This window comes from Vulpes vulpes, chromosome 9 (assembly GCF_048418805.1).
Source record: "Vulpes vulpes isolate BD-2025 chromosome 9, VulVul3, whole genome shotgun sequence".
NCBI classification, from domain to species: domain Eukaryota; kingdom Metazoa; phylum Chordata; class Mammalia; order Carnivora; family Canidae; genus Vulpes; species Vulpes vulpes.
The window spans coordinates 73,408,986-73,431,097 of NC_132788.1; the positions used below are offsets into that span (position 1 = coordinate 73,408,986).

Consider the following 22,112-nt stretch of genomic DNA (forward strand, 5'->3'; position numbering starts at 1 on the left):
CGCAGAAATCACTGGGATCCTGTCAAAATGCAGATTCTGACTCAGTAATTCTGGGATGGAGACAGAGATCTTGCAATTCTGACAGGTTCCTAGGTGACACTAATGCTACTGGCCCACACACCACACTGAGTAGCGAGGACCATGAGGACAGTTTAGACCTTTTGTAAAAACAAGTGATGACCAATGACAATCTGACTTAGGATCCCTCAAGGGTGGGGGGCGGGGCGGGCATCCCTCCAGCTGAGATGCACAAGGAACAAATGGGTGGCTGACCAGGTAGGTCTGCAAATATTTGTTGGCAGAAAAGAGAAATAGATTATGGAGGATATTTTGGTTAGGAATTGGATTTTGATAATGGTAGCTTAAATGTGAATGTGCATTTATTTTCCCCATGAAACAAGAAGTCCAGAGGCCAATGGTTGCTGGCATTGAATTATTGGCTCTAGGACTGAATTTCTGAAATGCTTTTAGCCCTTCCCTTGTGATCAATAAGCTGCTGACACTCCAGCCATTGCTTCAGCATTCCAGGCAAAAACAAAGGAAAAGAAAGAAAGTGTAAAAGTGATCCTGCCATCTAAGTAGGCTCCCTCTGAAGAGCTTTTTAGAAGTCCTCTGTTATAACAAACACATCATTGGTTACCACTAGCAGGAAGGGAGATTGAGAAATTGTTTTTGCTGCTGCTGCTGTTGGGTTTTTTTTAAAAACGATTTTATTTATTCACGAGAAAGAGAGAGAGAGAGGCAGAGAGACATAAGCAAAGGGGACAAAGCAAAGGGACATAAGCAAAGCAGAGGCAAAGACAAAGCAGGCTCCGCACAGGGAGCCTGATGCAGGACTCTTATCTCAGGACCCTGGGATCTTGCCCTGAGCCAAAGGCAGACACTTAACCACTGAGCTACCCAGGCACCCCTATTATTTTGTTTTTTAAAGCCAGAAACGTGGCCAAGAATGGGATCCTGCCTTGATACGGACCTTAGCACTTGGGCTACTTCTGCCCCGAGGAAGGGATGCCTTCTTAAAACCCAAACAAAGACAGCAAATTTGGTTCCTTTACGGTAATATTAAAGGCAACCTCGGTTTACTGTTTGCTATGTGCTGTGCACTGTGTTGATTTCCTGACGTGTGTTATTTCATTTAATCATTTTAAGGGCCAAATGTAGTAGGTGCTGTGACAGTTCATTTTGCAGATGAGGCAGACAGGTTAAGTAATTTGTTCAGGAATCGCATACCTGTGACGGGATTGGGAGGCAGAGTCTGACTCTCAGAGCCCAAACTCATAACTTTGATACATATTGCCTCTTTATCATAACTGCAAAGAAAGTTACTGAGTTTCTAGAAAGAAGAACAAGCAAGAACCACCAACATTCATGCTCACAGCATTATAGCCCCTTCAGAGAGGAGAGGACTTTTCAAAACCATCTGATCCAATGCTTTCATTTTATAAATAGAATCACATTAATGGCTAAGTGCAAAGGAGAATCTGAGTCTTTTTACTCCTAGGTCAATACCCTTCCTGCTTACTTGAAATCATAATATTATTTGTCTTAATGAACACATGACTCACTTCATGGACTCACTTCATGGAATCTGAGCTATTGACATTTACAAAATCAGACAGTGGATCAACTGATTTCAGAGCTTTGTCAGCAATGACGTTCAGTGCATCTATGAGAAAATGAAAGTTAAATGTTTATATAATCCCAAATGCGGAGAGTTTATTCTTCAGAAAAGGGACCTTCATCTCTTATAATTTAGATTTCCCGGTGTTTCCTCCTTCTCTTGTGGGTTCAGTATGCTTCTTTTTGGGATTTGAGATTTGGTTTAGTCATTTGCCCAGGATCAAATAGCAGAAGCGGCAAAAGAAAATACATAAATCATGGCTCCCACAGCATTTATATGACTGCTGCTTTCATTCTCAACATTTGTTCAGTAGATTAATACTTAAGGAAAAACTATTAACATTTTATTGCCAGAATCAACTTATTTTCCTTTTATTGTTTCTAGGAAGCATCAGACAAGAATTTAAAATAGTTTCTTAGGCACGGGCTTAAGTTCCTGCATCTCAGAACAGCTCCATGAGATTTTTCTCTACAAGCAAAATGTTTGTTTTGATTATAACCAAATTCTTCCTTTTGTACATAGATAGAAAAGTTGAGATTTTACCTCCAAATCAACCGTGTCACTTCTTTTGCTGCACATGTAGATGGTGTCAATGGTAATGGAAATCCAGACCGTTGGGAGGAACTTGTTGACCCATCTTTTTTTTTTTTTTAATTTATTTTTTTTTTAATTTTTATTTATTTATGATAGTCACAGAGAGAGAGAGAAAGAGAGAGGCAGAGACACAGGCAGAGGGAGAAGCAGACTCCATGCACCAGGAGCCCGACGTGGGATTCGATCCCGGGTCTCCAGGATCGCGCCCTGGGCCAAAGGCAGGCGCTAAACCCCTGCGCCACCCAGGGATCCCCCCTTGTTGACCCATCTTGACAAATACAGTCAAAGCCATGGGTCTCATTGTCAAGAGAGCCAATTTGACTCTCGTCTCTTGTCCAGCCTCAGCCCCCTGGCCAGTCATCTCGCAATGGGTGCATCAAACACCAACTTAGAGAAGAGAAGACTGGTTTGACTTAACCCCATCGTAACTCTGAGAAAACATGAGCCAGAGTCTATATCCAATGGATGTTGGGTTATCAAAGGATGACACTCACATTAGCCTCTCTGTGGGAGGGAGATGTGACTTCAGCAATGAAAATGGACCCAGAGTTAGTGTGCCTTGGTTCATATCCAAGTCCCGCACATTGCTAGTGTGCATCCTTAGCCATGTCCTTTGCCATCTTTAAACCTCTGAATCTCAGAGGCCTGTTGTGAGGAAGATTCTACTAAATGCAAACCATTTACAAGGAATATAGCACATGGTGTGCACACAGGTGATGTGTAATGAGTGACTACTACAGTCATTCTCATTTGCTCTTACCAGACTGTAAATGCCTTGGCTAACCATGTCTTGATTAACTTCTATATTTTCTTCCCCGACTTAGACTAACAGGATGCCCTATACATAGTGGGTTCTCAGTATTTGTGTGGCAGGTATGAATGTCAGTCTATAAAATCAAGGGCACAAGAACTGTAACTGCTTCCTAGAAACCTAATTTCTGACTCTGAGTTACTATTCTGCCTTGTTGGTGGGGAAAGAAAATGTAATCTTATAAGTGCTTCTTGGGTTTCATCATGGCCCCTTGCTTCTTCAGATGTTCCATAGTTCCACGGTAGTGCCCAGACTGCACAGTATGCAAGCATTAAGGATATAGCGTGTGCAGGGACACCTGGGTGACTCAGCGGTTGGGCATCTGCCTTTGGCTCAGGGCGTGATCCTGGAGTCCTGGGATCAGATCAAGTGCCCCTTCGGGCTACCTGCATGGAGCCTGTCTCCATTCTCCCTCTGCCTATGTGTCTGCCTCTCTCTGTGTGTGTGTGTGTGTGTGTGTGTGTGTCTCATGAATAAATAAATAAAATCTTAAAAAAAAAAAAAAGGATAGCGTGTGCATGTGTATGTGGGGTATTCCATTCAACGTGTGGTCAGTTGTTGCCATATTGTTCCTGTCCTTATAAACTATTGTGGTATAGTGATTCTTATTTGCCTCATGCGAGACTTAGGGTTGAGAATCTGAGGTGAGATGCACATGGTATATAGATGTATCCACACATCCTCTCAGCAGTATGCCTGGCAAACCAAGTACAGATCCCCTGTCTCTCGGTACCGCCTTCTCCTCCCTTCTACTTCACCTCTGGAGGCTCCCAGTCTACACTGGCAAAGGGAAAAACCAGTTTTTCCTTCTTTTTCTGGGATTAGATCAATTCCCCTAGGGATCTATAGTTCCAGAGTTTAGGTGTTTGGGAAAATAAAGCCGAGAGGCTACCCTGACATAAACCTGTCCTAGGCAAGGAAGCCTGCTGGCTATGTGCTTGAATGTAGGGAAGGAATGGGGAAAATGGAAGAAGAAAAGTGTCAGTTCATATCCCAAAATATTGTTCTTGCTGCATGTATTTATTGAATGATTATCTTTTTGTGTCTATGAATGGTGTAGCACTGTCGTGAAAATTCTTTTAATGGTTGGTGTTCTGCATATGCAAAAGAATGAAGTTGGACCCCTGCTTCACCCCGTATACAAAAAATCAACTCAAAATGGATCATAGTCCTAGAAGTAAAACCTAAAACTATAAAGCATTTAGAAGAAAATATAGGAGTAAATATTCCTGACTTTCGATTAGGCAGTGATTTCTTTGATGTACCAGAAAAGAGATAAGTAACAAAAGGAAAAATAGATAAATTGGATTTTACTAAAAAAATTTTAAAGTTTGTATTTCAAAAAATACCTTCAAGGGGATCCCTGGGTGGCGCAGCGGTTTGGCGCCTGCCTTTGGCCCAGGGCGCGATCCTGGAGACCCGGGATCGAATCCCACATCAGGCTCCCGGTGCATGGAGCCTGCTTCTCCCTCTGCCTGTGTCTCTGCCTCTCTCTCTTTCTCTCTGTATGACTATCATAAAAAAAAAAAATTAAAAAAAATACCTTCAAGAAAGTGAAAAGACAACCTACAGAATTAGAGAAAATATTTTCAGGTTACATATCCAATGAGGGACTTATGTACAGGATAAATAAAGAACTCTTATAACTCAATAGTAAAAAGACAAATAACCCAATTTTAAAAATGGGCCAAGCAAATTGAATAGGCATTTCCTTAGAAAGATACACAAATGGCCAATAAAGTCAAGGAAAAATGCTTACCATCATTAGTCATTAGGAAAATGCAAATCAAAACCACAGTGACATACCACTGCACACCAACTGGGAAGGCTATTATCAAAAAGACAGACAATAACAAATGTTGGTGATGATGTGGAGAAATTAGAACCTTCCTGCAATGCTGGTGGGAATGTAACTTGATGCAGGTGCTTCGGAAAATAGTTTGGCAATTCCTCAACAGTTAAAGATAGAGTTACCATATGACCCAGTTAGACTCCTAGATATATACTCAAGAGAAATGAAAGAATGTCCACATAAAAATTTGTGCACAACTGTTTATGGAAGCATTTTTCAGAAGAGCCAGAAGGAGGAAGCAATCCAGATGTCCATCTGTGGATGAGTGGATAAAGAAAATATGGCATATCCGTACAATGGAATATCCACTCATAAACAGGAATGAAGTGCTGATACTTGTGGCAATATGGATGAACCTTGAAAATGTTATGCTAAATGAAAGAACCCAAAATACAGAAGACTACATGTTATGTGATTCTGTGTATACAAAATGCCAAATAGCCAAATCCATGTAGATGGAAAGTAGATTGTGGTTGCTAAGGCCTGCAGGTAGAAGAGATTAGAGAGTGACTGCCAATGGGGTACTGGGTTTGTTTGGGGAGATGTGGAAAATGTTCTAAGGTCCGATAGTGGTGATAGTTGCACAGCTCTGTGAATGTCGAAGGAAAGATAGAATTGAAAAAATTCATAATAAATTCAGATCATCTCTGTGTCCTCTGGCAGTGACCTTATTAAAAAGTGGATGGCTAGGGGCATGTAGGTGGCTCAGTCAATTAAGCGTCCGACTCTTGATCTCTGTTCAAGTCTTGATCTCAGGGTTGGGAGTTCAAGCCCCATGAATGAATGAATGAATGGTGGCTAGGGCCCTGGAAGGTAACGAGGATTTCTTGTTAGTTCTTTCTGAGTGAATATAGGCCTCTGAGGTGTGAATTCATATGTCTGTTCCTGGGGTTGGCCACAGAGATAACTCATGCCTTGCTCTGTGGTCACACGTTGCCTCTTTGGTCCACTTCAGCATTTACGTGCTTTGTTGCAGACGTGAACTTGAAAGGAGGGGTTAAATTCTTAATTTAGTCAGTTGCTCTATATTGCACTGTCTGTCCACTAGAAAACTACTCTTTTTTAGATCTGCTAATGCTCTCAGGTGTTTTGCATACATTATGTAATTCACGCCTACAAACCCTGTACCCACATTTTACAGAAGAGGAACCCTGAGTCTCATGTTAATTAGAGCAGATAATCACACAGTCTGTGGTCACACAGCACAAAGTGGTGAAGTAAGGTCACAATCGAGACTATCTGGCCTGCAAGCCTGAACCCTTAATAAATATATACAGGGCTGCGTCGATGAATACATAATGAAGGAAAACCTATCAATCACTATCATATAAATATTAAGCTGGGGCTTGTACTACCTGACAGAGTTGAGAAAAACCACTATGCTATAGGCAATATTTTAATCACCCGAAAATGAACACTTCCAATCTTGAAAAAAAAAAAATCGACGCTAACATGTTATCACCATTTAAACTCTGATTTTTTCTTTTTGTATTTCTATCATATTTTTTTTCCTAAGAGTTACAGACATGGCTCTGAGTGAGAAAAAAGCTTCCTTTTATATGACCCCCCTCTTTTTCCCGGTATGTTTAATAGCTGTTTAAACTCCCTCTAGTGGTTAAGTCGTGGCGTGACCCTAAAGTTTGCTCCTTAGAGATTGAATGTGACCACCCACCTGGACAAGGTTGCTACTGTGAATGTGGAAGATTGTAGGGTCACACCTGTTCCTTGACTGTCCTCCTCCTGTGTATGGACTAAGGGTGTGAATAGCATGTATCAAAGCTCTACTGCTATAATCCTCTCTCCAATCTCTGTCCTATTTGCTCAAAAGTTACATCATGCATTGATTATGGTTACTCTAGAGAATTAGAGATGGTACTTTGTAAGATAACAGATTTGTGGGGTACATCCCTATAAAATGCACTGAGCTGTAGAACTGAGGCCCACAAGACAGATCTCTAGGGATATACCTACTATTTCTTGATTTGCTCTTACCTGTTATGCAACGACTTTCTTGTAAGGAAAAAGAAAAGTATTTAAAATACCCACCCTCTGTACCCGTACACATCCTACACGCGTACAAATTCTCTCTCCCCCTTACCACCAGCCTTTGCACTGGGTGTTGACTTAGATAAAGTAGAGACAGGCTCTTTCATTGACCAGAATTTTTACCGTTTTTGGGGAGAGCATCTGCAAAAATCAGATCCCTGCTTATAGACCAGGCAGGCCGACTTGAATGGTGAAACAAGTCACACAGAAGCTATGATTTTGGCACATTTCTTATTTGACATTATGGTTAAACAGCTACATTTCTCTGAACCCCCACCCCCACCCTGACACTTTCATAACTTTCTAACATGCATAAAGCTCACTTAATGAGTACAAGTCTGCTTAGCATTAGTGAGGTGTGCGATCGTGAAATTCCACGTGGCCTAGTGTACTTCACAGCTGAATCACGTAATGCATTTTATTAGTTGTACCACTTTTTTGTTGTTCCTTAACGCGAATAATTGTCTTTCTTCTCCCTCCCCCTTAATGTGGTATGTGCCACTTTGACCTTGGGCTTTCTGACAGAATCTTGTGGTTTCTCATCGTCCATCCAGTCGATCGGTAATAGGGTAGGGGTTTTTTTGTTTGTTTGTTTGTTGTTGTTGTTGTTTTGGCTTTTGGTGTAATATTTTTGTTTTTTGGTTCTATTTTGTTTTGTTTTGTTTGATTGGTAGTGTTTTCATCCTTGGCGACCTCTCTCCTGAACCTTCCTTCTCTTCTCTCTGGTCTGGACAGTTCTCTGCACAGCTGTTGCCCTGGCACTTTCCATCAAAATCATGCTGGCCTCTTTACTCCCCTGCTGTGTGAAATCTCCCATTTCCTGAAACCTGCATCTTCCTCTTTCTTGTTTTGTTCTTTCATTTTATTTTTAGGTGGTTGTATGTACACCAGGAACTTCCTGAGAAAGGTGGTTTGGAGGTCATTAGTTTTAAGATTTTACACACCTGAAAATGCCCTTATTTTATCTTCATTCTGTAATAGTTTGGCTGGGAATAGAATTGTACCAGGTTAAAAATAATGACTAATGATGTTGAGCATCTTTCATGTGCTTATCTGCCATCCATATATCTCCTTTTCTAATGAGTCTGTTCAAATTTTTGCCCATGTCTTTTTAATTAGGTCACTTAATGTTTTTATCATTGACTTTTGAGAGTTCTTTATGTATTCTGGAAACAAGTTCTTTTTCAGACACATGATTCGCAAATATTTTCTCTTGGTTGGTGGCTTGTCTTTTTATTCTTTTGTGTTTTTTTTAAGTTTTTCTTTAAGATTTTATTTATTCATGAGAGAGAGAGAGAGAGAGAGAAAGAGAGACAGAGGCAGAGACACAGGCAGAGGGAGAAGCAGGCTCCATGCAGGGAGCCTGACATGGGACTCGATCCCAGGTCTCCAGGATCATGCCCTGGGCTGAAGGCCGCAGTAAACCGCTGAGCCACCTGGGCTGCCCCTTTTATTCTTTTAATAGTGTCTTTTGATGAGCAGAAGATTTTAATTTTCACCAAGTCCTGGGTATCAATTTGGGTTATTTTATAGATGTGCTTTTGTTTCCAGAAAGTTCTTGTGTACACCAGAGTCACAAAGACTTTCTTCTATGTTTGCTTCAAGAAGTTTGATTTTTTTTAAGTTCTGCATTTAGTTTTATGTTCCATATGAAGCTAATTCTTATAAATGGTGTGAGATATGGCTTGAAGTTTTTGTTTTATTTTTGGCATGTGGGTATCCACTTGTTCCAGTACTCTTTGTTGGAAGACCATTATTGTTCACAGAATTGCCTTTGCCTCTTTGTCAAAGAAAACAAGTGTTCATACATGTCTATGTCTATTCCTGGGCCCTCTATTCTGTTCACTTTCTCTGTCTTGATGCCGATACCGCACTTTATTGATTACTGTGGCTTTTTAATAAGGTTTAAAATCAGGGAGTGTTATTTTATTTTTCCAGGTTTGTTCTATGTTTTCTAATTGTTTTGGCTGTTCCTTTTTTTTTTTTTTTTTTTTTTTAGATTTTTAAAAATATTTATTTGAGAGAGAATGAGCAGAGGAGAGGAAGCAGGGGGAAGAAGCAGAGGGAGAGGGAGAAACAGGATCCATGTTGAGCAGGGAGTCTGATGTGGGACTCGATCCCAGGACCCAGGGACCACAACCTGAGCCGAAGGCAGACCCCCAACTGACTAAGCCACCCATCGCCCCTATTTTGACTGTTCTAAATCATTAGCATTCACATATGGATCTTAGAATCAAGTTGTCAAATTCTACATAAAGGCCTGTTGGGATTTTAACTGGGATTGTGTATAGTTCAATTTAGGGGGGGAATTGATATTATAACAATACTTCACCTTCCTGTACATGAGCATGGCATATCTGTTCATTTATTTACATCTTCTTTAATTTCTCTTAGTAATCTTCTGTAGTTAGTATATAGTTCTTTACATTTTTTGTTAGATTTTTTTGTTAGCATTTCATATTTATCAAACTGTTATAAATGGCACTTTGAAAAACTTTAGTTTCTAATTGTTCAATGCCAGTATGTAAATACATGATTTATTATTATTTTTTAAAGATTTTATTTATTTATTCATGAGAGACACCTGAAGAGAGAGAGAACCAGGCTCCATGCAGGGAGCCTGACGTGGGACTCCAGGATTGATCCCTGGGACTCCAGGATTACACCCTGGGCCGAAGGCAGGTGCTAAACCGCTGAGCCACCCAGGGATCCCTACATGATTTGTTTTTGCATGTTTATCTTGTGTCCTGGAATTTTGCTAAGTTCATTTATTCTAGTAGCTTTTTGGGGTAAGTTCCATGACGTTTTTTACTTAGATGACTGTGTTATCCCTGAATAAAGACATTTTTATTTTTTATTTTCCAATCCAGATGCTTTTATTTATTTTTCTTGCCTTATTGTACTGGTTGGAACCTCCAGTACAATGTTAAATAGAAGTAATGAGAGCAGACCTTATTGGTCTCTTCCCCATATCAAAGTAAAGGCATTCAGATTTTCACCGGTACGTTTGATATTAGCTATAGGTTTGTGTAGATGCCTATAGTTAAGAAAGTTCCCTTCTATCCCTGCTTTGCTGAGAGTTTTTTTTTTTTAATAAAATACGATTGTTGCTTTTTGACAAATGCTTTTTCTGCATCTATTAAGATGATCACATGGACTTACTAGCATATTTTGTTAAATGATGAGTTGTATTGATTGACTTTCAAATGCTAAACCAACCTGTATTCCAGAGAGAAATTGCATTTGGTCATGATATATTATCCTTTTAATATAATCTTATATTCTATTTGCTAAAATTGTTTGGAATTTTTGCATCTGTACTATTGATACTTTACTTTTGATTGATACTTTTCTGGTACTGGTTTTGTCTGTTTGGTTTTTGTTTGTTTTTAGGATGAGGTTGGCTTAATAGAATGAGTTGGGAAGCATCCCTCCTTTAAAATTTTTTTAAGGTTTATTTTTTTTTTTTTAAGTGTGGATGGGGAGAGGGATGGAAAGAGAGTCTAATACAGACTCCACGCTGAGTATAGAGCCTGATGTGGGGTTCAGTCTCATGACACTGAGATTATGACCTGAGCTGAAACCATGAGTCAGCCACTCAACTGACTGTGCCACCGAGGTCCCCCTACAATTTTTTGAAGAGTTTTTGTGCTTGGGGTATTATTTTTTCCTTAAGGATTTGACAGAATTCACCAGTGAAACCATTGAGCAAGTTTTCTTTGTGGGATGGTTTTTAACTACATATTCTATTTCTTGCATACCTATATGGCAATTTGAGTTATCTGTTTCTTCAGTAAACTTTGGTAATTTGTGTCTTTCAAGTTATTTTTCCAGCTCTTCAGTGTTATCAATTCACTGTCTTAAAGCTAATTTATCTTCCTTCATTATCCTTAGAATTCCTATAGACTCTGTGTTGATATCGTCTCTCTCTTGATTTTGCTAATTTTTCTTCTCAGTTTTTTTCTTGAACAGTCTAAAGGTTTATCACATTTTTTTAATCTCAAAGAACTATATTTTTGTTTCATTGATTTCCTATGTTTTCTCCTTATTGGGTTCTACTCTGATCTTTATTATTCCTTTCTTAACTTGAGTCCAATTTGCTTTTCATTTCTAGTTTTTAACATGATTCAATGATCAAGTTCATTGATTTGAGACCATTATTCAAGCATTTGTATTATAAATTTTTCCCTAAGTTTGTTTTATAAATTTGCTGCATTAGTAGTATTCCACAAATTTGATTTATGTGTTTCATATTCATTCATTTCAGAATACTTTTTTCTTTTTAAGATTTTATTTATTTGAGAGAGAGAGCGAATATGAGCAGACGGGAGAGGCAGCCGGAGAGGGAGAAGTGGACACCCCACTGAGCAGGGAGCCAAGTGCAGGGTTCCATCCCAGTACTCTGAGATCATGAGGTGAGCCAAAGGCAGACACTTAACTAACTGAGCCACCCAGACACCCTTCATTTCAAAATACTTTCTAATTTCCTTTCTGATGTCTTTTTAAAACCATGGGTTAATATAGAAGTGTTTTATTTAGTTTATAAATATATGGGGATTCCCAGAGACATTGCTATTACTAATTTTTCGTTTAATTCCATTGTATCAGAGAAATTACTAGTATGACTTGAATTCTTTAAATTTATTGAGAGTTGCTTCATGGCCCAGAGTATGGTTTGTCTTGCTAAACATTCCATGTGCCCCTCCAAAGAATATATATTTTGTGGTTGTTGGGTAGAATATTCTATAAATGACAATCAGATCAATTTGAATATTTTTATATTCAAAGAAAGTTAAAATACTTTATATTCTTACTGGTTTTCTGTCGACATTCTATCAGTCATTGAGAGAGGAGTGTTAAAATCTTGGACGAAAAGTGTGGATCTGCATATTTCTCCTTATGCTGTAATAGTTTTTTCTTCATTTATTTTAGAGCTGTGTTGTCATGGGCAAAATGTTTAGAATTGTTATGTCCTCTTGGGGATTGACTCTTTTATATAATTAATTGACCTTCATTCCCCATATTCTTTGGTCTAAAATTCTCTTAGTGTGATATTAATATAGCATCTCCAGCTTTCTTCTTATTAGAAGTAGCACAGTATATCTTTTCTACTCTTATTTTGTTATTTTAAAAATTATTTTATGATAGGATATGTCCATAAAGTCAAGCTAAGGATAAAGATAATTTACAGTTTTGCTAACAATTTATTTTTTTATTATTATTTTTTTAAATTAATTTTTATTGGTGTTCAATTTACCAACATACAGAAAAACACCCAGTGCTCATCCCGTCAAGTGTCCGCCTCAGTGCCCGTCACCCATTCCCCTCCAACACCCGCCCTTCTCCCCTTCCACCACCCCTAGTTCGTTTCCCAGAGTTAGCTAACAATTTAAACTTAGGACTTAGGGGGTGCACTCATGTTTGTGCATGTCCTCAGGTGTGTGGTTTTGAATGAATTACAGTTCTTTTGTTGTCTTAATCGTTTTTCTCACATATTCTTGGCTCATAGTAGGTGCTCAGTAAATATTTGTTAAATTGAAAGTTTTCATTTACTACCTGCAGAAAGGGAAACATTCTAATCCTTTTACTTTTCACCTATTTCTGTCTTTATATTTAAAGTGTGTTTCTAGGGATCCCTGGGTGGCGCAGCGGTTTAGCGCCTGCCTTTGGCCCAGGGCGCGATCCTGGAGACCTGGGATCGAATCCCACGTCAGGCTCCCGGTGCTTGGAGCCTGCTTCTCCCTCTGCCTCTGTCTCTGCCTCTCTCTCTCTCTCTGTGTGTGTGTGACTATCATAAATAAAAAAATAATAAAAAAAAATAAAGTGTGTTTCTAGGGCAGCCCTGGTGGCTCAGCGGTTTAGCGCCGCTTTCAGCCCGGGGTGTGATCCTGGAAACCCAGGAATGAGTCCCATGTCAGGTTCCCTGCATTGAGCCTGCTCTCCCTCTGCCTGTGTCTCTGCCTCTCTCTCTGTATCTCTCATGAATAAATAAATAAAATCTTAAAAAAAAATAAAGTGTGTTTCTAGTATGAACTATTATTGGTAAGTCTTGCTATTTTATCTAATCTGACGATCCCTAACATTTAATTAGGATATTTAGACTGTTAACATTTAATATGATTATTAATGTGGGAAGATGAAAATCTGTCATCTTGCTGTTTTTTACCTGTCTTACTTCCTCCTTGTTCCATTGTCCCTGTTTTTATACCTATTTTGGATTAATTAAATATTTCCTATGATTTCTTTTTTGTCTCTTTTGTTGGATTATTAGCTATAATCCTTTGCTTTGTTATTTCAGTGCTTTATTTAGGGTTCATAGTGTAATCTTGGACTTACCATGGTCTATCTTCAAATGATACTGTGCTTCTTTCCATAGAGTATACAAATTTACAAATAGTGTATTGTCATTTCTCCCAAACTTTGTGCTATTGCTACATATTTTTGTATGTGTGTTTTACACCTCATATTAACTTGTTCTTATTTTTTGCATAAGCAGTCCATTGTCTTTTAAGAGATTTTAAATGTAAGGAAAATTTTCATATATTTACCCGTGTGATTACCATTCCCAGTGCTCTTCACTCTTTTCTATAGGTATAAATTCCCTTCTGGTATCATTTTTCTTCTTCTTGAAGAACTTCATTTGACAGTCTTTGTAGCACAGGTCTGCTGGTGGTGGATACTTTCAGCTTTTGGACATCTGTAAACACCTTTTTTTCTATTTTTTTTCCTTTCCTTCTTCTTGATTTGGTTTTCTTTGCTCTTCTTTTAGTTTATTAATATAGGAATTTATATTATTGATTTCAGACTTTTTTCTTTTGTAAAGTAAGCATTTCACACTGTAAAATTCCATTTCAGCAGTGTGTTAGCTGTATCTGACAAAGTATAATATATTGTTTTTTTATTTTCATTCAGTTCTATGTAGATTTAAATTTCATTTGAGACTTCACTTCAGCCGATGGGTTAATTTACATGTGCAGGGTTAGTTTTAATGTGTTTGGAAATTTTCCTGTTGTCTTTCTATTAGCAGTTTCTTTTAAATTTGTTGAGGTTTGTTTTATGTCCAAGATATAATCTATATTGGTGAATGTTCCCAGAGCATTTGGAAAAAAATGTGTATTCCACTAAAGCGCAATATATGTCAGTTGCATACTGTTGGCTAAACCTTGTTCATTTCTTCTGGAACTTTCTGGAACCTTTCGTGCTGATTTTCTACCTAGTATTTCTGTCAGTTGCTGAGAGTGGGGTGTTTAAGTTCTGAATTGTAACTGCTCATCTTCTTTCCACTCTTTCAAGGTTTGCTTTGTTGTGTTTTGAGGCTCTAGTGTTGAGTGCACACATATTTGAGGTCATTATGTCTTCCTGAGTCTATTTGTTCATCATTATGTAATATCTTTCTTTGTCTCCAGTAAGCTTTGCTTTGAAGTCTACTTTATTGGATATTAATATAACTATCTTTAACCTTTTTAGATTAATGTTTACATGATATATCTTTTTTCATCCTTTTCTTTTCATCCAATCCATAGTGTATGTTTGAAGTGAGGTTTTTTTTTTTTAATGGATAGCATATTATTGGATCATGAGGGGGTTTTGTTGTTGTTGTTCTTGTCATTGTTTCTTTTTTTACTCTCCCCCATGACAGTAGATGCCTAGACTCCCATGTTGGCCTTGATGACTTCGGTAGGAGGTGGGGTCATCGTTGTCCTGTGATGTTTGGCTGGTGTACAGCAATTTTTGTCTAAAAATTTTCTTTCTTGGTAGGCTGCTGCTTTTCTTGTCCTTTGACCAGAGAGGAAGCCCACTTCTCTTGGGCTTTTTCTGCCTCTGCTCATTGGCATCTCCAGGATACCAGCTTGTCCAGCTCCTCATCTGGGGTGTATAAGGCACAAAGAAAACCCAGGGTGCTCCACCACCATGTTGTTCCTTGGGTGCCAAGTCTCCTAGCTGGTGTGCCACCTTCTTGCCACCTGTTACAATCCTATTCTGTTTACTTCATGTGTAATGTTCAGGATTTTTCACTGTACCAAGTGTAAGGAATTGAGAAAAACATATTAACTCTTTCTAGAGGTTCTTTTTTTAAAAAAGATTTTTATTTATTTATTCATGAGTTATTTAAAAAAAAGAGTTTTATTTATTTATTCATGAAAGACAAAGTGGGAGGCAGAGACATAGACAGAGGGAGAAGCAGGTTCCCCGCAAGGAGCTCCATACGGGACTCCATCCCGGATTCTAGGATCAGGACCTGAGCCGAAGGCAGACACTCAACCGCTGAGCTATCCAGGCATTCATAGAGGCAGAGTTCTTCTCCGTTGTTTCAGAAGAGATATTTCACTGCATCTAGAATTCTAGGTTGGCATTTTCTTCCTTTAAGTACTTGAAGGAGATTGCTTTCCTATCTTCTTGCTTTTATTATTTCCTATGAAACGTCTTCTCAAATCTTCATTTTTCTCTGTTTATAACGAGTCTTTCTTTTTTTTTTTTTTTTGGTATTGAGCAATTTGATTATGCTCTGCCTCAGTGTAATTTTCTTTTTAGTTTTTGTGTCCTAGAGTTGATAGAGATTCTTGGATTTGTGGGTTAATATCTCTTAAACAGCCCCTCCCCAAAAGCAGATGACTCAACCAACCTTATGGCAACTGCTAAACCATTGTTAATTTGTAGTTCAGCTTCATTGTCTATCAGGTGCCATATTGTTATTAAATAGGTGTACATATGCTTTGCACACCAGATACACAGGCCCTTTTCCACATTGTTCTAGTTTTAAACATTTGGGGGCATAATTTGAATACTTCCCTAAGTCAAAGGCCCATCTCATTTTTCAAATGTTTGAGAGATGACTGCAGAGAGGTGAAACTTGTCCTTGAGAGGTGAGTCTGCAGATGTAGGAACACAGGCTTGAAACCAGGCTGACTTGGGTTGAACTCCATACCTCTTGCTGTGTAATTGTGGGAATATTATTCAACCCTTTTGAGCCTCCAATGTATAAAATAGGGATGATAATCATACCTACTTATAGGGCTGATATGTGGAATAGCTAAGTAAATGTGGAACATAGTTAAACACACATGAAATGATTCCTATTGTCATTGGTAGTTTTTTTTTTAATAGTCTTTCTTTTTAAAGCAATTTTATGTTCACAGAAAAATCAAGCAGAAAATACAGAAATTTCCCTTAATCATGCACAACTTCCTCCACTATCAAAATCCTTTACCTGATTTGTACATTTATTATAATTGATGAATCTACATTGAGACATCATTATCACCTCAAATCCATAGTTTACATTTGGGTTCACTCTTGGTTTTGTACATTGTATGGCTTTTGACAGATGTATGATGACATGTATTCACCATTATAATATCATACAAAAGAGTGTCACTGCCCTAAAAAATCCCCTTTGCTTTGTCTGTTCAATCTCCTTTCCCCTGACCTTTGGCAGCCATCATCCTTTTACTATCTCCATAGTTTTGCCATTTCCAGAATATCAATCATATAATTTGACTGAGTACAAGGCCTTTTTAGATTGACTTCTTTCAGTAATATTCACTTAAGCTTCCTTGTGTCTTTTCATGGCTTGATAATCCATTTCTTTTTTATCACTGGATAATATTTCATTTAATGGATATACCATTTCCATTTATCCATTCAACTACTGAAGGACATCTTGGTTGCTTCCATATTTTGGCAGTTGTGAATAAAGTTACCATAAACGTCTGGGTGCAAGTTTTTGTATGATCATGTTTTCAACTACTTTGAGTAAATACCAAGTAGCCGTATTGCTAGATTGTATGGTAAAAGAATGTTTAGTTTTATAGGAAACTGCCAAACTGTCTTCCAAAGTAGCTGTACCATTTTGTATTCCCACCAGTAGTGATGAGAGTTTCTAATGCTCCATATCCTCATCAGCATTTAGTGTTGTTCTGGATTTTGGTCATTCTAATAGGTGTGCAGTGGTATCTCACTGTTTTAATTTTCAGTTTCCTATTGATAGACGATGTGAAGCATCTTTTCATATGCTTATTTGCCATCTGTATATTTTCTTTGGTGAGCTGTCTGTTCAGATCTTTGCCCATTTTAAAATTAGGCTGTTCATTTTCTTCTTGTTGGGTTTTAAGAGTTTTTTGTTTGTTTTGGAGCTGTTGGCATTTTAATTTGAATTATTATTGTCTTCAGTGCTATAAGGGTTTTCTTGACACCTCAGCATTCTGGGCTGCAAAAATTAAAAAAAATCTGTTTTCTCTTTTTTGAGGGAAGTAGAGAAATTATCTTTACCTGAAAAAAATTAAAAGAGGTTCTCCCAGGATTACTTTGATCCAAAAAGAATTCCAGACTGCCTCTGAGGTACAACTGTGGCCTCATGGGGCTTCCATGCTTTAAGTCCCTCTCTACAAAATTAGCTTATGCCGTGTGTTTCTTAATTATTTTATTAAGTAGTGGGAAATACATGCTCAGCACAGCATTGCCTTTCTTCTGTGCCTTCCATGGACATGTGTAGATTAACAAGGGCTTCTGCTCTAATCAGCGGCAGTGACAATACACTTAGTAGCAAATCACCCTAACTTCTAGAGAACTGTTCTGGCCTAGATCATTCTATAAAAAATAGTCACTAATGCTACTGAAGACAAATATGTCCCATTGCAGGTGAAGGATGTATTATATTATCTGATTTCCATTCTCCCACCCTTTCACTATGCGTCAGTAGATTTATATCATGGGATTCATTTTCATTTTATGTCTTTTTATTTACGCACCAGTTCCTTTGCAAGTAATTTTAATTCTCCCTTTTATGAGAGTGAGGCTTTGTGTCTGTGTATTCCTATATAAAATAAAGGAAATGATTGTTTTTAATGCAGATTTGAAAGAAATATAATGGATTTCAGCTACAACAATTTCTTCCCATTTAGAGGAGATGAACACCTAGTTAGATGAAGAACGTCATTTCTCGTATAATTTGAATACATCCTGTTTCCATGACAACTTGTACTTACCAGCTTGCCTGGTTAAAGAAGTGTTTGAATTCTTTCTTGGAGAAAAGATTTGACCAAACACTGGTTATTCCATTTTTTTAGTTCCAGTAATTTAATTCCAATTTGGGGGTATTTCTCTTTTTAACATCAGCTCCTTTTGAAGGAAAGAAACCTAAAGGCCATTTGGTGGCATACCTCCACCTTCACAACAAAAGGAGAGGATTCCCAGGCCAAATGCTAATGAGCCTAGGAAATGATATTGTTGAAGGTTGTACTCATTTTCTGATATCTTCCAGTTAAATTAAATCAACAGAGCTGATGTAACAACTTATTAAGATGCTATTTGATTTGACAGAGAATGATTCAGTTACTCATTTCCATCTGGACACTATAATCATGAGGCTTGTTTCCTCACTGCGAACTTCTGTCTTGCCTTTATGGGTGGTCTGTGCCCTCTTAGTGCTGAAATTCGATTCTTGCAAGGAGTATGATTTTATTAATGATTTTCCCTCAGAATGAAAGATAGGAAATTATTTGCATCATTAACTATTCTTGTGCAAAACATGAGGAAGATGGTACTGTATTTTATGGGCAAGATGATGTTTCATGCCATATGAAATATTTTAGTTCATGAGACAAGAAAGAATGACCCTTGGGCGTTTTAGAAATGATAGAGAGTTAACTCCAAGTTAGGATAATTCAGAGTTTAGTTCTGAGGTACCTGGAAGTTTTTGAAAGGACAAAAGTGACTCTTAGCTATCTCCAGGATCATGCACAATGATGATAAATATTTCTGACAAAAAACACATGTGCGTGATGGTCTGTGGGGTACCAGGCTTATCATAACCCCTATTAGAAACCACGTTTTATAATGGGCTCTGTATGAGTGATATGTGCATATTTTTCACTTCCTCAAAAAAGATACCATCTTATCATAAAAACTATGGAACTTTATTTTTATATCTAAGCAATCTCTACATCCAATATGGGGCTTAAACCCAGGACCCTGAGATCGAGAGTTATATGCTCTTCTGACTGAGTCAGTCAGGTGCTTATTTTAAAGATATAACATGCAACTTAATATTATGTGCATAATATGTAAAAACTGAAAGCCAAAAAAATAAAAACCTGAAAGCCAACAGGAAAGAGGAAGAAAATGACAGTATCTTTCTGTATTGAGAGTATTCAATTCTAGCACTTGGTAAAAGAAAGGAGATTAAGTAACACAGAGCTTTCTTTGGCCTAAAATTCTGTTTGCAAGCATCTTCATGATTTCTGGTGTAGTACTTTGCCTAGTACTTGCAATCCTGAAAATTTTATGCAATTATAATTTTTTGAAAACAAATAATGTGGCTTTATTCCAAATTTGCTTTATTTTCCTTTTCTAATTGCCCATCAATTGATAATAGCTTCTCAAATTTCAGAGGACTCAGCTCTTAAGAAGTAAATGACTTATAAAATATTTTAATATTCACTTTAATGAATGTTTTAATCATAGAGGAATTCATTATCCAGATATTTATGGAATATTCACTACATGAGCAATCTTTAAGATAATCTCTGAGGAACCCAAAGAGCCCCCCCCACCCCATGGAGCTTAGGCTAGGGAAATAGGGAAATAAGGTATAGGTAGGTAGTCATTTTGTTTGTAACATGACTCATCACCTCCTAATATTTTGCTGAATAAATTGATATTTTCTGTATGATGATTTCTTATGCCATAATATGATGTGATTATTTAAGCTTAAAAATAAAGCTTTGGAAAGCACAATGCCTTTTCTCAAGAGTACAGGCTTGCACAATGTTCCCCTAAGTGATTTCTGAGCCATAACTGAAAGCACAAAATCAAATCTTATCCCTAAAGAACCTCTTAGCTATAAAGAAGTAACCAGCTTGCTGCTAACTTATCCCACCGTGCAAGCAATTGTTATCTTGCAGTGGGGTTTGGAGGCCTCCAGAACGGATGCACACTACCAATAGAACAAGTGGTGCTCTGTGGCCATGGTCCTGGCATGACCAACCACTGCAGGTTGTCTAAGACTGAGGAGGGGTTTTCTAGGACATACATTGCTGAACTCCAGATAGTCTCATACAAATTGAGAAGGTTGATTCTATACACTCTTCTCTAAATCTCCAAAGAGTGCAGAGGAGAACACCTGTATTCAAATAGCCTAGAGGATGTCCATGTTATCTCTGTAAGGAATTGAAATAAGGAAACAAGAACCAGTAATTGTGTGGCATTTTATTTATGGCTTAGGCCCGCCCTTACCGCCAGGCAACACTGTGAAGCCAGTATTAATAGTACACTCATTTTTCAGTTGAGAAAAAAGACTCAGAGAGGTTAATTGATTTGTCCCAAATCACACAACTGTTAAGCTGTTAATGGGCTCAAGCACACATTTGGGGGTCTTCCTCCGATCACACTGCCCCTATACTGGCCATCTCTTACTCCCTTTAAAAAATTTCCAAAGGCCAAGTTGAAGCCTGCTGGCTTTCCTCTTCAGTTGCATTCTCCAACCTGAGCCTCCTCACATCTTTGGTTAATTGACAGGCCAAGGGAGCGTTAATAACTACTCTTTGATAGGGAGCCAGTGATTTGCAGAGTATATTTATTGCAGAGTTGTACGTAATAGGGACAAACTTTGGTAACAATCTGAACGCTAACAGTAGGGGTAAGTTATGTTTACCTTAGAAATAAAGCCTCCAGGTGATGCCTGGGTGGCTCAGTGGTGGAGCATCTGTCTTCGGATCAGGTTATGATCCCGGGATCCTTGGATCGAGTCCCGCATCAGGTTCCCCGCAGGGAGCCTGCTTCTCCCTCTGCCTATGTCTCTGCCTCTTTCTGTGTGTCTCTTATGAATAAATAAATAAAATATCAAAAAAAAAAAAAGAAAGGAAGAAGGGAAACCTCCAGTTATTTATTCAAGAATAGCAGAGAATTGCAATGCAGAACATGCAAGCTATGGCCAAACCATTGGCAAGTCCAGAGAACAAAAGAGAGTGTTCCTGTCTTATAGAGGAAAGAGGGAAGTTGGAAGGCTATCACAAAAAATCCACTGGAATAAACTCTGAGTTCAGAGTATAGAGGCTGCCCATTGGCTGAGTTGTGACTGCATTTCACTGGCTGGGCTGTCACTGGAGGAGGAGGAAAGCCTGTCTCCTGCCCGGTAGTAGTAAAGGAGTATTGACTTGCCATGTGCCTCGTTTCATGTTGGGTATGCAGTTAACTACAGTGGTAGCTCTGAGAGCTTCCCCTTCTGGCCTCCTGACTCCATTTTAAGTGAGGTTTCTTGTATTAATTTTCACAGTTGCATGAATCCTTTTTCTTCCAATCAGTGCAGTACTGTGCAGTCCCAACAAAGGTCCCTTAATCTGAATTCTTAGACTGGCCACAGAACCAATGTTTCTGAAGTCATTGTGGCTTTTTTTCTTAACCAAGGAAGAGCATGTCATGGTAAGTAGTTTGGGCACCTGCTCAGCCATGGCTCCAGAACTCTAGGTATCTTGCCCCTTTCTGGAGTGCATTTGACGACTGATCTCCTGTGACAGCACTTACTGTGGCCCTTGAAGGATGGAGAATTTGGGTGGGCAGAGAAGAGAAGAAAAGGCTCAGGAAAAACTGGGGAGATGAAAGTGCACATGGTATGTTTAGCGAGACGGGAGTCGACGGATCATAGATTCAGGCAAGTTGAATCTGTGATGTGCCAGATGCTGCACTAAGGACCTGAGGAGGCAGTGGTGGAGGAAGGACTCATAGCCTTTGGGAGCTTATGCTGTGGCAGAGATGAAGATGCACCAGGGGACGAGGATGCACCCAAATATATATATATTTTTTCAAAAAACGTATACTCTATATTAATATACTTCCAAGTATATGCAAATTTAGATTATATAATTAAATATATTTGGATATACTTGCAAATGTATTTGGGAAGGTGGGTCAAGTAGAGAAGATTGCAAAGGCTAGACTGGAGATTTCAGACTTCAGCCTGTGGGAGACAGGAAACCATATAGGTTAAAAAGGTGCTTTTAAGGAAAGAGTAATATACCATCCTCAGAAAGGAGAACTGGCAGAGGAGAAAGACTAAATAGAAACCGGGAAACAAATTCACTGACTGTTCCTTTCAGTCAACAGATGTTGTCTACCCAGTTCTTTTCCTTTCCAGATATTGGTGGTGTGCCATGCACGTGGCCAGACTAGGCTGGGTCCCAGGGCCAAAGACG

General features: G+C 38.5%; 1 protein-coding gene across 4 annotated transcripts in view; it reads left to right on the forward strand.

Annotated features, from left to right (window-relative positions):
* EIF4E3 (eukaryotic translation initiation factor 4E family member 3) overlaps window positions 1-22,112 on the forward strand; it is a 69,132-nt gene that overhangs the window by 2,162 nt on the left and 44,858 nt on the right. The window contains exon 1 of one of the 4 annotated variants that reach the window (XM_072720438.1): window positions 11,212-11,339. The exons of the other annotated variants lie outside the window; for them this stretch is intronic. The gene's annotated coding sequence lies outside the window, so the exon portion shown is untranslated. Of the gene's footprint in view, window positions 1-11,211; window positions 11,340-22,112 lie in introns of those variants that run through there. 4 annotated transcript variants of the gene reach the window in all.